General features: G+C 44.2%; 1 protein-coding gene and 1 long non-coding RNA gene across 4 annotated transcripts in view; one reads left to right on the plus strand and one right to left on the minus strand.

Annotated features, from left to right (window-relative positions):
• CASKIN1 (CASK interacting protein 1) overlaps positions 1-12,549 on the plus strand; it is a 160,091-nt gene that overhangs the window by 24,549 nt on the left and 122,993 nt on the right. The window lies entirely within an intron of this gene.
• On the minus strand, positions 5,543-12,294 carry LOC142098643 (uncharacterized). The gene is made up of 2 exons (XR_012678374.1): positions 12,131-12,294; positions 5,543-5,715 (listed from the first exon to the last, which is right to left on the minus strand). It is a non-coding gene; the product is annotated as an uncharacterized LOC142098643 (long non-coding RNA).

A 12,549-nucleotide genomic window follows, 5' to 3' on the forward strand; every position in this document is an offset into this window, starting at 1 on the left:
TTTTACTATCCCCACATTCCCACATGTACAGTTTATCACCCGTTCCCTTCGGACTGATCCAGGAAGGACGTGTTGCATTGTGTTGTACTGTTACTCCTCTGACAGTAACGTGTTAACGTGAGGCCATCATAGTTCCTGGCAACAAGCAGCTTGTTTGTTCTACATTTGTAGCTCTCACTCGGCTTTTTGATATCAATTTCAACATCAGCTCTTTGTAGAGGTCATTTGTCAGCTCGCGCTCTAAGGAAATGAAAATAGACATTGGTACCACAGCAAGCTCTGCAATCACAACAATAAAACAATATTGTCAACTGAATGGCGCTCCTGATCTGTGTGCTTACAAGCTATATTAGCCGGAAAAGAGGCACTTATTTTGAAATATTGCTGTAGAATTAATGTGCTATCTTTTCTAAGAAATGTTATATCTACGAATGTTATATCTACCAAGCCGTAGCTCACAACTTTTGGTTGTTCCACATTGGGACAACGACAAAGAAGGGGGCGTGGCCGCACTTCATAGAGGCGTGACCACGTTGGGACTGCCCTCAGCCCCCTTCCCCTCCCCTAATATCACCCCTTCAATGCTGCGTGCAGCTTCTGCTGCTAACCGCGGCATTGAAGGGGCACCCATCACCGACTGTGTCCCAATTGTCCTGGATTTGGCCGCCAAAAATAGAGAAAATGTTAATAAAAAAGCAGTCGGCATAAAAAGATAATAACCGGGATGTCACAGTCTTTACCTGGGGTTTTCCCCTTCGAATGCTCCTGCTTAAAGTATTTAGTCTTGGCACAGTCGTTGGTTTCTTGGAGCTTTGCCAAACTGGCTGATGTTTCGTGATGAAGGCGACCTGGTCAGACTCACGGTCTCATCCCAACTTGTGTTCATGGGCAGCACGGTGGCTCGGTGGGCCCTCTCTGTGTGGAGTTTGTATGTTCTCTCCGTGTTTGCGTGGGTTTCCTCCGGGTGCTCCGGTTTCCTCCCACACTCCAAAAACATACTGGTAGCTTAATTGGCTGCTATCAAATTGCCCTTAGTCTCTCTCTGTCTGTGTGTGTGTATGTTAGGAGATTTAGACTGTAAGCTCCAATGGGGCAGGGACTGATGTGAGTGGCAAACATTCTCTGTACAGCGCTGCGGAGTTGGTGGCGCTATATAATAAAATGGTGAAGATGATGTGTCCAATTATGAATGCAGTTTACATTAAATCATGTAATTATACAAATCTACCTGTATAGCAAGCGAGCCATAGATTTACACCTTCAGATCACTGAAATTCATTAGTTTACATTCTGTTCTAAAATCTTTATTAAATGCATTTCTGTATAGTTGGCCTACAGGTAAAGGCGTAACTACTAAAGTACACACTTGACCAGTCTCTCGGAATGTCCGGGAGACTGCCGAATTCCGGGTAGGTCTCCTGGGAAAACAGGCCATTCTTCCTCATCCTGCCCATGTCCTATTGAAGCGGGCGGGGCCAGCTCCTCAATGACGCATTTAACAAATAGCGGTGATGTGAAAGTTTTGCTATCATCGCTTATCGCAGCAATGGAACATCTTTCTCGATGCCATTTAACAATAAATTTTTAGCATGGCAGTTGAATAATGCTCAGTCATCCAGCTAGAAATAAAGTTAAAAAAAAGTTTTCATAAAAAAGCCATTTGACATATCTCGCCAGTGAGAACCACGTCTAAAAAATTACACCTTTTATGTGTGGTTTTCAGTGCGGTTTTGTAAACACCATTTCATAGTTTGCACCATTTATATAGATCATACTTGCCAACTCTCCCGGAATGTCCGGGAGACTCCCGCATCTTGCGAGAGTCTCACAGACTCCTGGGAGAGTGTGACAATCTGCCGCATCTGGCAGAATTCTGCCCACTTCCTAGTGAATTGGGCAGAATTAGGTCCAAAACACCACGATTCACCGGGAATCGCGGTGTTTGGCCCCGCCCCCTACTGTGAAATGACGCGTTTGCGTCATTACGTCACGGGGGCTGGGCCAAAATGAGGCAAATTTTGGAGCCCGGATCCCATCACTCCCACCCCCCCCCCTCCCGGCAGGCTCCCGGAAGCCAACTTCAGCAACTTGGCAAGTATGATATAGATCTTAAGTTCCCGATTTAAATACTGCAAAAAGCAAATTAGATATATATTGCGGTTTGGGGAAAAAATGCACTTTGATAACCTGTCAACTCCCACGTTCTTGCGCAAAGCCTGTGGTCTTTTTACCCACAATGCCACTGTGATAGCTCTGCAGTGTGTTTCGGGTGCTCTCCACATCGTGATAGCACAAGGTTTCCATGTCCTTGAGGTTTATGAGGATTATGTGAGCAGATCAAGCTATAACAATGCCCTCTTATTCTCTGCCGTGGCCGAGCGCAATGCTGTATTGTTCTGGGCCTGCTAACAGCATTCACATGTTTTCCTTACGTTCCATGACAAAGTGGCTTTATCCTTCACTACAACAATGATGAACTCCCACATTTAGGATGTGAACACTCGTGCGACCGCTGATTTTCCTGTTCTTTCAATGAACGGTAAAGTCAAGCAGGGAATTTGCCATTTTCTGCGTATTTGCCTTTATGGAAGCTGACAGAAGCACATCAAAAACACGCAGCACCAGCTGCAGGATCACAGGGAATCTATGGCAGAAAGAAGTGCAGAGAACAATGACTTTCTTTAGGGGAGGGTTTCAATTGTTCCATGTATGATAGAATGGGAACTATCACAGAAGCATTTCCATGGGTGATATTCTATTGTTTTTATCAAATGCCATATTAGTTAGACTGATAGGGCCTGATTAATGTCCATTTGTGTAGCGTATCTTGCGTGAAATAGCTCTGCCCGTGCTCAGAGACGTACCTTACGCCAATAAACGTGATTACATGCAATTCATGTCCAAGCGCAGATGACACTTACGACAACCTACGACCTGCGGTGTGGAGCAGCGGAGGGCAGGGGCAGACTAATGTAGTCCGGGTACAGTAAGGGTGTGCTCAGGGCGTGCCGATGCAGATACGGCCGATTCAAGTCCTGGGTCTCTTGCTTGGTATGATTTGCAGCAGCTACATGGCGGGTGTAAGTGCCGACTAGCAGTCACATGGCATAGTCTTTGTTTTAAGAACCGCACGTGTGAGAAAGCTTATCGGCGCTAGTCCCTGACTGATTAGGACTGGGAGCGTAGTTTTTAGAATGCTTATAAAATTTCAAAATGTATTAACCAGTCTGAAATGCTGATTGAGCTCAAACATAGAATGTACCCGACGCCCCAGAAGATACAGAGATGTACGCCGTGTGCCTCTAGTTTTTGTTGGAGAAATTGTGAAGAGTTTGGTAGAATTATTCAACCTGATTAATGTTGTAGTGAATATTTCATTGACCCCCTCCCCAGCGGTGACCCTCCTGCACCATTATTCTCAGCAGATTCCAATTCATAAGCGGTACGTAGTGGACCACATTCTTATAGCTGCAAAAGCTGCAATTACTCACTTCTGTAAATCTCCTTTCCTCGCGCCACTTTCAGCACAGTTGCCAACTCAACCGGAATGTCCGGGAGACTCCTGAATTTCTGGGAGTCCGGGAGGATTCCGGGAAAGCAGGGCACCCTCCACTGACCACTTTGTTAGTGAATGGGGTGGGGATTAGTGACAGCAAATTGGCCCATCATCATTTTTTAGGATCCGGGAGGATTCCCCGACATTTGGGAGCCTCCTGGAAATTCCGAGAGAGTGGGCAAGTATTGATTTATGTATTGAATTGAGCAGCAGAGAAAATCCCATCTTATTTCCGACAGTCTGGACATAGTAACTCTTTTGCCTGCGGTAACTCGTTTCATAATTTGGGTGATTCGGTAACAAGCTCTGTCACTAATGAACACACCCATTGTTGCTGGGTGACGCTTTTTGTCGCAGTTTATCAATTACTCTCTGGGGCAGTAAGGGCTAACTTATCACTTAATCGTACTTGTTAATTAGGCTTCTTATTGCCAGCAGGAACCCTTTGATGTATAGGGCAAAGCAAGAAAAAGCCTGTGGACAATTTGCCCCTTTTGTTTGATATGTACAAATTGAGACTTATTAACCCACAGCCTTTGTATGAAGTAATCATTACAGTCCCATAGACAGCAGGGCAGTCTGGGCACATGCCACCTACTTACCCGCTTTTTCCTACCCGCTGACATTGTTGGCACGAAGGTCACGCTGCAGCCTCCAGCACACAACCCGTTAACCACTCGCTGGGTACATGAAATCCACAGTAGCTTGGCAAGGATCTGAAGGTCTGATAAATGCACTGTACACTCTGCTCTTTCCTACCTGTCTAATGATGGAGACTATGGGGAGCCCTGATAGATGGTAATGACATGATTTATGCCACCACCTCGGCCGCTGCCCCGCCAGCCTTGCCAGGAAATACTGCTGATCAGCAGCTCACCTTGTAGGAGGGAATGCAGAGTGTATTCATGAGCTCCCAGTATCTATCCCTCTTCTGCAAAACCTGTTATTGTGCTATTAATATATGATATTATATCAGCTATATCCATCGAATATACAGCCTTTCATATCTAAATAAGATTTTATTCCTTATTGTAATGTGTATTATTGGACTTTACTCCAAGTGTTCAGCAGCCGCTGTGATTTTCAGCTTGTCGGATATATTCCCATATCAGACAATATGGGGTAGATTTATCAAACCTATAAAGGAAAAGTGAAGGTGTTGCCCATAGCAACCAATCGGATTCTGTCTATCATTCTTTAGAATGTACAAGATAAATGATAATTAGAATCTGATTGGTTGCTATGGCTAACGCCTCCACTTTTCCGTTTGAAAAGGTTTGATACATCTGCCCCTATGTCTCTAGGCAGGGACAGAACATAGCATGGAAGGACCCTTTAACCAAATATGGGGGGAGGGCCGGGGAATTCCAGTTGACTCTTCCATAGTCTCCCATATATATGCTCTGAAGACGTCTTGTTCTGTTCTTCTGAGCATGGGAGGGGGCCAGCGTTAGTGCAAAGAAGCCTCGTTTGGCCCCTGACCACTAGTTAATTATAAAAGTCTCCATCCACTATTTTACTTGACATTCTCTAAGCCATGTTCTGTGCGCTGAAGCTTTTTTTTTGCTACTTAAAACTAATATACATTCTGGGACACATTTGTTTAAATACAGCTCTTAGAGCACTGATAGCCCTTCATATACTGGCCCCTGACGTGCTTTACACACTGTGGTTCACTCCAGGGGCCCATTAAACATACTGCTCAATTGCAATAGTTCAGATTAAACCTGGAGCGGATTGGAATCTAACCTCTTTCCTGTAGTCTGTACATCCTTGAAGTCGTTTGTGTGATCTATATCTTGCCCATTGTAACAGCAGTGTAGAGCTGTCTGTAAAAGTGAATAGCCGGGTCATATAGTAACAAATAGAATATGTAATTTATATCACAGGTATAAACATATAAAATGATACACATGGTTTTATCACCATAACATTACTCAGCACAGGGACCAGTCTCAGTTTTCTAGTGTCTGTCATAGACCCTCCTGAGAGCTGCGTGAACTCTGGAGATTAAGCCCTCCACAGCATGTGCGGTCATATATTACTATCAACTGATAAATCACAGATCCACTGTCCGCAATATAAACCAGTCACTTGTACAGATCTGGAGCGGTGTCACTGGTTAAAGGACATCTAAGTCGTCTTCTAGTGCAGGGTCCCTAACAACACAAATAAATAAGTTTCAGGATTTAGTCAGAACTGAAGGTATCTTGTACACAAGGTATAGATGAAGATATTCTAAAATATATAGGTCCAATCTCCCCTACAACAACAGAACGTGAGATGTTCGTATTAGAGTTTGTTGTGCAGCGGAATGCAGCCAGTTGTTCTGTTATCACCCATTTAAGTTTATGGGGCCTATTTATCAAACTGTGGTGATAAGTATGATTTATTATTGAAAATAAAATAAAACAAAAATAATCACTTATTTCCGCGCTTTATAAATAAAATATCAGGCACCGCTTTAACTGTGACGGTCCTATGAACAAACCCATGTGACGGTTAAGATCCGTGCCGGAGGAGAAAGGGAGCTGTGCGTATTTCATTTATTATTGCAACCATGTTAGAATGCGCTGGAGTGAATGAGGGTAAATAAAGAGTTTTATATATTGCAATATAGAGCTGGTCTGGCTTCCAACTTACCGCAGCAACTATTGCACTGTATCACCACATCTGTGTCCCCAAACATTGCTGTAACACCCACATGTGTGGGGATTCTCAGGTCACTTATTCTATTCTTGCCTACTTTAGCAATTTCTGCTCCAGGAGATCGGGGTTGGGCGTTTGGGGGCGGGGCTCAGCAAACTCATCATTTGGCCCCGCCCCTAAACTGGCAACAACTTCATTCACAAATTGGCGGGGGCGGGGCTTAGTGGCACGATTCATTTGTCAATTCAGTCCTGCCCCATCTTGTCATAGGCCAGGAAACATGTTGCCAGTTTAGGGGGTGGGGCCAAATGATGAGTTTGCTGAGCTCCGCCCCCCCTAAACTGGCATCACGTTTCCTGGCCTATGACAAAATAGGGCAGGGCCTAATTGACAAATGAATTGTGTCACTAAGCCCCGCCCCCGCTAATTTGCTAACGAAGTTGTCCGGAACCGGGAGGTAGCCCTGCTCTCCTGGGAATCCGGGAGGACTCCCAGAAATTCGGGAGTTTTCCAGTAGGCAACTATGACTTATACCCACACCCAAGAACTAGCCAGGGCAGAAGAGAGCAGGTGAGGAGGGGCGTAACTTGCTAGGCACCCCCCTAGGACACACACACAGACAGGGGGTTACACTTAATTCAGCACAGCCTGGAAAAAATCTGGGTGCATCATTGTTCAACATATATAGAGATGATAATTAAAAGACATAAGTAGCCAGCTTGTAAAAGGTTAATAGTTCATCTTAAATCATGTGAACGTCGCCAAAATTGGTTTGCTGTAGGCATCCGCTGCTTTTCTCAGAGAAGACATAAACAGATGGGATCGTTTTCGGAAGTACACTGCTGAGCTTGAGATACAGCACTCCATAAGTAAGTGATGGAGACATAAACCAATGTGATTTATTCCTCTGTAGACATAAACGCTCTCAGGTTATCCTGAACTCATCTCGGATATAAAGAATGAAGATACTTCTGCCGCCAGCCATAGTTCAATAAACAATATAGAGAATCATAGGCAAACCGATGGAGGGTTTTCTAGTGCCCGGAAACCCCCCTCCAAGCCTAAGGGAACTGTATAATTGAGGTGGCTGGACCCTGCCCCCGCTTCACACGGCTCTGCTTGAAAAGGGAGAGCTGCGTGCACCTAACAGTAGTGCACACAGCATTGTCCATGTATATTATAGGGATAAGAAGAGTTGGAGAGCAGCCAAACACTGTCTAATATTATAGCCATGCCCCCATGCATGCTGGTCACGCCCACTGGTGGCGTGGTGTGGAAACCCCCCTCTACAAATCCTGCGTTTGCCCCTGAGAATATTGCAATATTGTTCGCTATGTATAACCATCTGTATTTTTCATCCTCTCTGGACGCATTAACAAAATTTAGTTATTATGGTCCTATTTGTACTTTTGTAATGACCTAAGGGTAGGTTGTGATTCATTTTTACTATTATAATGTGCAGCATTAATTGCGTGTCCACAGTATTTTCCTATTACATACTATTTTAATAGGGTTACCCAACGAGAAGAGTTATTATGACATACATCTTATGCAGAAAATAGCCAATTGCGCTGAAAGCCTGGATTTAACCGATTTGGCCAACCATATGTACACAAATTGTAAACGGGTTCTTTGGTGAATTGCAGTTGGGGATTCCCCTCTTAGGTGTTAAATGAGAAATATTACCCCTATTGGAGGCTGTGTGGCTTCGAAATCATTAGTCACCCTAAGTTTGCTGATGAAGTGGCTGCCAAGCTGGATTCACATTACTTATGTAAGTGGGAAGGCTTATTTTTAGCATAGTGAATATAATTATATAGGAATAACAGTTAATGGGACCATGTAAACATACTAGAAGTATTGTATGATGCTGCAATATGGGGAAAAATCAAAATCATGTTGATTAATGTATACACCTAGTACTAGCAACCAATACTTTCAGAGCTAAAAGCTGTATATTAGGGCCTATTAGAACCATTAGAACCCCAATCTCTGAGGTAACAATAATTTTATTAATCGGTTACTGTTCCGCTAGCCCTGGGTCAGGTTTCCAGCCTCCCGCATGCGCAGTGGAAATGCATTTAAACCAATGCCAGTATGAGGGGGCGGGAATCCTGATGGAATTTCAGGAGCCCAGTAACAGAGGTAGATTTTTTTAAAAAAAATTCAGAAATCCAGGGCTAAAATATAGTTTTGTGAGGAAACATTATTCAATTTTGTACTGAAAGCAAAGTGGCCTCAGGGTTCATACCCACCTATGAGTTTTGAAACTTCTTGTAATACATTAAAATACAGGCCGAAATTCCAGGGCTCGGGTGCCCCTTGGGGACCCAGCGGTGGCAATGATGGCGGGGCCCGATGTGAGCTCAATTGCGGTGAGGAAATTGATTGAATGCTTCCTATTGGTTCACATGGTCATATTCCCAGAGGCTGGCGCGTGTAACAATGTCTTTTTCCAAAGCTGTGAGTGCACAGGAGAGTCCACCCCTTCTCACCCTCCTTGACTTTTGCCAAGGCTGCCAGCGCAGCTTAGGGGGCGGAACGTCCAAGAAGTGCCCACAATAGGACCTGATGTTGCACTCGTCGGCCCTGAAGCACATCTTCAGGATAGTCAGTATGGCACTGTTTAGGGACTGACAGGGCGCAGTGCCTTGGTTGGCAGCTGTTTGGTGTGGATTGATGTCTAGTGTGATCACATGACAGCACCGAATACTTATCTAAAACAGAAATTCACTATCACTTCAGTGTTCATGTGCATGACGGTGACCAACTCTGCAGAAGAATGTTCATTTTCAAGACCGAAACTGATAAATGGGGCAGCAGTGTTTGAACTGGCTTTCAATCGTGTGTATGGAATATGACATCCTGAAGACCATTGACTTCAAGCCAATTATAAAGCTGTTCTCTGCGAAGAAATTTCGCAAATGTTTGTGTTGAACACTTGATTAATAATAAATAATTCATAGTAATTTCGTACCGTGCCATCTCCGTCTGTATGATTTACCAACCGAGTACCATTTTTATGTTGAATTTCTTATTTTACAACTACAGGACTCATGTTATATTGTTCAAACGTTTGTGTGGATTAATCTCTGCTGTACAGCATGTTTTTTTTAATATTTAAACACTGATTGTGTTGAAGGGACCAGTAAATTGTTATGGAACACTGCTGTTTGATAAGCTTCTAGAGCCAGACTTGCAGAGATCTTCACTTATAGCAGCCGCCTTTCCCGTAGAACTAATATGTTCGTAGGTACTCAGATGCCCCCAGGACTTAGCTCTGTAGTAGTAAAAGCTCATCAGAACAAACTGTAGCGTTAGGTAGATATTAACTGGAATACTGGAGGCGGATGCCAGAGACAGTCCAAAGGTTGTGGGTCAGATGCAACCAGGATAGCCAGGAGACGGGCAACAGGTCAGGGCAAGCAGCAAACACGGGTAATCCAGATACAGGTCGAGGTCAAGGGGCACGGGAGTTCAAGCGGAGTCCAGAATCAAGCCAAAGGGTCACAACAGGGAATCAATACAAGGTAGCAGAATATACACAGAAAGAGGGGAGCTGGTCAGCAATGTGTCCGGACACAGGAACTCTATAACCGTCTGAGAGGCTAAACCCTCCCTGCCTTAAATACTAACATGCACCAATCAGAGAGGTGCAAGTCATGTGGCTCGAATCAGCCTCAGCAGGCTGTTAATGAAATCACTACACGCATGCACGCAGCTGGCCGGGCGCCGTCCCGGCTGTTGCCATGTGACGGTCAGGACGAGAAGAAGAAAGTGACGTCCCGGCTGTTGCCATGTGACGGCCAGGACGAGAAGAGGGAAGTGACGTCCCGGCTGTTGCCATGTGACGGTCAGGACGAGAAGAAGGAAGTGATGTCCCGGCTGTTGCCATGTGACGGTCAGGACGAGAAGAAGGAAGTGACGTCCCGGCTGTTGCCATGTGACGGTCAGGACGAGAAGAAGGAAGTGATGTCCCGGCTGTTGCCATAGCAACTGGGATGCAAACAGAAGAAGCGAACCGCAGGGCGCGGCGTCTCATAACATAAATATAAGCCTAATTTTATTGATATATTACATTTTTATTCCTGTGAGTGGTTGTGTAGGTAGAACCTCAACACACTTCTTTGCCCCAGGGCCTGTAATGCTGATAAGTTGGCCCTGTGTGCTAGTCCTGCAGTATACACAGAAATCACACTATTGTATAACACAATCTCTGCTGTGAACTGACGTGTGTGAGGGCAGCTGGTCTAATAAGGAAATCACTGAACTATTAAGTTATCTAGTTCTTGTCACATAGGGGTATAAGCAGCAAGCCACATGTATATTACAGAGGTTGCTGTATGCGTTGAATGCGATGGACGATGAGTCAGTCTCATTGACTGTAGAGTAGTGAGTAATGTAATTATTATACCTAGAAGCAGCAATATCCGCTCTACCTGGTGCCATTATTAGAATAATTGCAGGATACAGTAATGGCTATTGTGCAGTGCAGCAGGTTGTATCTGCAGGTCTCCTGTACTCACAGCTACTTACACTGATGAAACGCGTTACTGCAGAGGTCTCACATGTGTTTGGTGCCTGCTGGGAGTGCGAATCCTCCACCTCCTCTTGGACTGCAGACTGATATGTGGCTGTTAATGTCATTTGTAACCTTTTTCTACGTCTTACATCCATCTTGCTTTCTGCTTTCTGTTCACATTTTACTGACCTTACATATATTAAAGTGAAAAAAAAATAATGTTTGTGCCGTGTTCTAAAATGTTAAACGCAGCGGGGGAACAAACCTTTAAGAAACCATTCATCCCATTTTTAATGCGGATATCAGGCATTAATTAGCGGCTGAAAAGTGCATTAACTGTGGATAGGTGTGTCTAGTGAGCCTTTACTGTTATGGTTTCAACATAGAAATAAATGATTGACTTGCCTGTTGGTGCCCTTGTTTTACAATCAGTAGTACAGGCAGCACAGTGGCTTAGTGGTTAGCACTTCTGCCTCACAGCGCTGGGGTCATGAGTTCAATTCCCGACCATGGCCTGTGTGGAGTTTGTATTTACTCCCCATGTTTGCGTAGGTTTCCTCCGGGTGCTCTGGTTTCCTACCACACTCCAAAAACATACTGGTTAATTGGCTGCTATCAAAATTGACCCTAGTCTCTCTCTCTGTCTGTTGTATATCTTGTAAGCTGTAAGGTCCAATGGGGCAGGGACTGATTTGAGTGAGTTCTCTGTACAGCGCTGCGGAATCAGTGGCGCTATATAAATAGATGATGATGATGATTTGCATTCTACTCTGTATTCATGAGAGCGGAGGCATAACTGTTTTTAATTTTATGGCTGATCCGTTGGTGAGCCTCTTACCTATGAAAGGTAACTCATATTTTCCAAAGATCCCCTTGGATCCACCATCACATACAACTCAATATTATAATAATGAGCCCAACGCCAGACTTGAGCAAACTAGCCCCTCCATCCCTTGAACCCACTAAATTTTCCTAACCCACCTCCTAACATCCAAACGTCAATTACAATCACTCACTATGATGAACCTGTAAATTCTATAGGCATTAAACACAGACACAATGGGTATGTAAAGCCAAGTAGTTGACCTCCAGTCATGACCCCATCAAGACATTTTTGATTGTTCCCGGGGTTCTAACTGTATTCCGCCCATGTCTACTGATTATGTCATCATACCTCAAAAGACTTTGTGAATATAAGGTCTGTCAGGATGCAGGGCCGAGCTTGTATGTCTTGTTTAGTTTTTTGCCTGTATTGCACATGACATATAGATTCACATGATCAACTGCAAACTGGCCCATGAAATTGTGTTTTTGTGTGTTGCACAGTTGTTGATTGATATGTTCACAGACGCTTGTGGCAGCATAAATTGTGAATGCATTCCTGGTCATAAAATAATACGTACCGTATGTGATGGCTCAGATGTATGCGTGCTCACATCCCCAACTCCTTTCTTGTGATTTAGCTTCACATACCGTAAACCATGTCATTGATTTGTGGCTGCTCAGTGGGGCTGCATTACATTACATGGCGAGTCCTTCTTTTATTTTGTCACAGGACTTTGCTGATAATGAGGAAGATGCCATCTCTCTGAAAAGCAATTAAAGCTCTAACTTTTAAACAGAACAGAAAAAAAAAATAGGCAGAGCGATTCACACGATTCAGGCCAAACCAAGTTATTTTTAAGGTTGCTCGGGATTCTGGGTAGCACTGAAGCCACCATTTTATATGAAGTGTATAACAGTCGAGGCAGCCATTTTGTGGGCTACACTCCTATTCAGCCTATGAACGGCATCACTAGAACAAACTATCGGGCGGATCAGA

Source organism: Mixophyes fleayi, chromosome 7 (assembly GCF_038048845.1).
Source record: "Mixophyes fleayi isolate aMixFle1 chromosome 7, aMixFle1.hap1, whole genome shotgun sequence".
In the NCBI taxonomy this organism is placed as follows: domain Eukaryota; kingdom Metazoa; phylum Chordata; class Amphibia; order Anura; family Limnodynastidae; genus Mixophyes; species Mixophyes fleayi.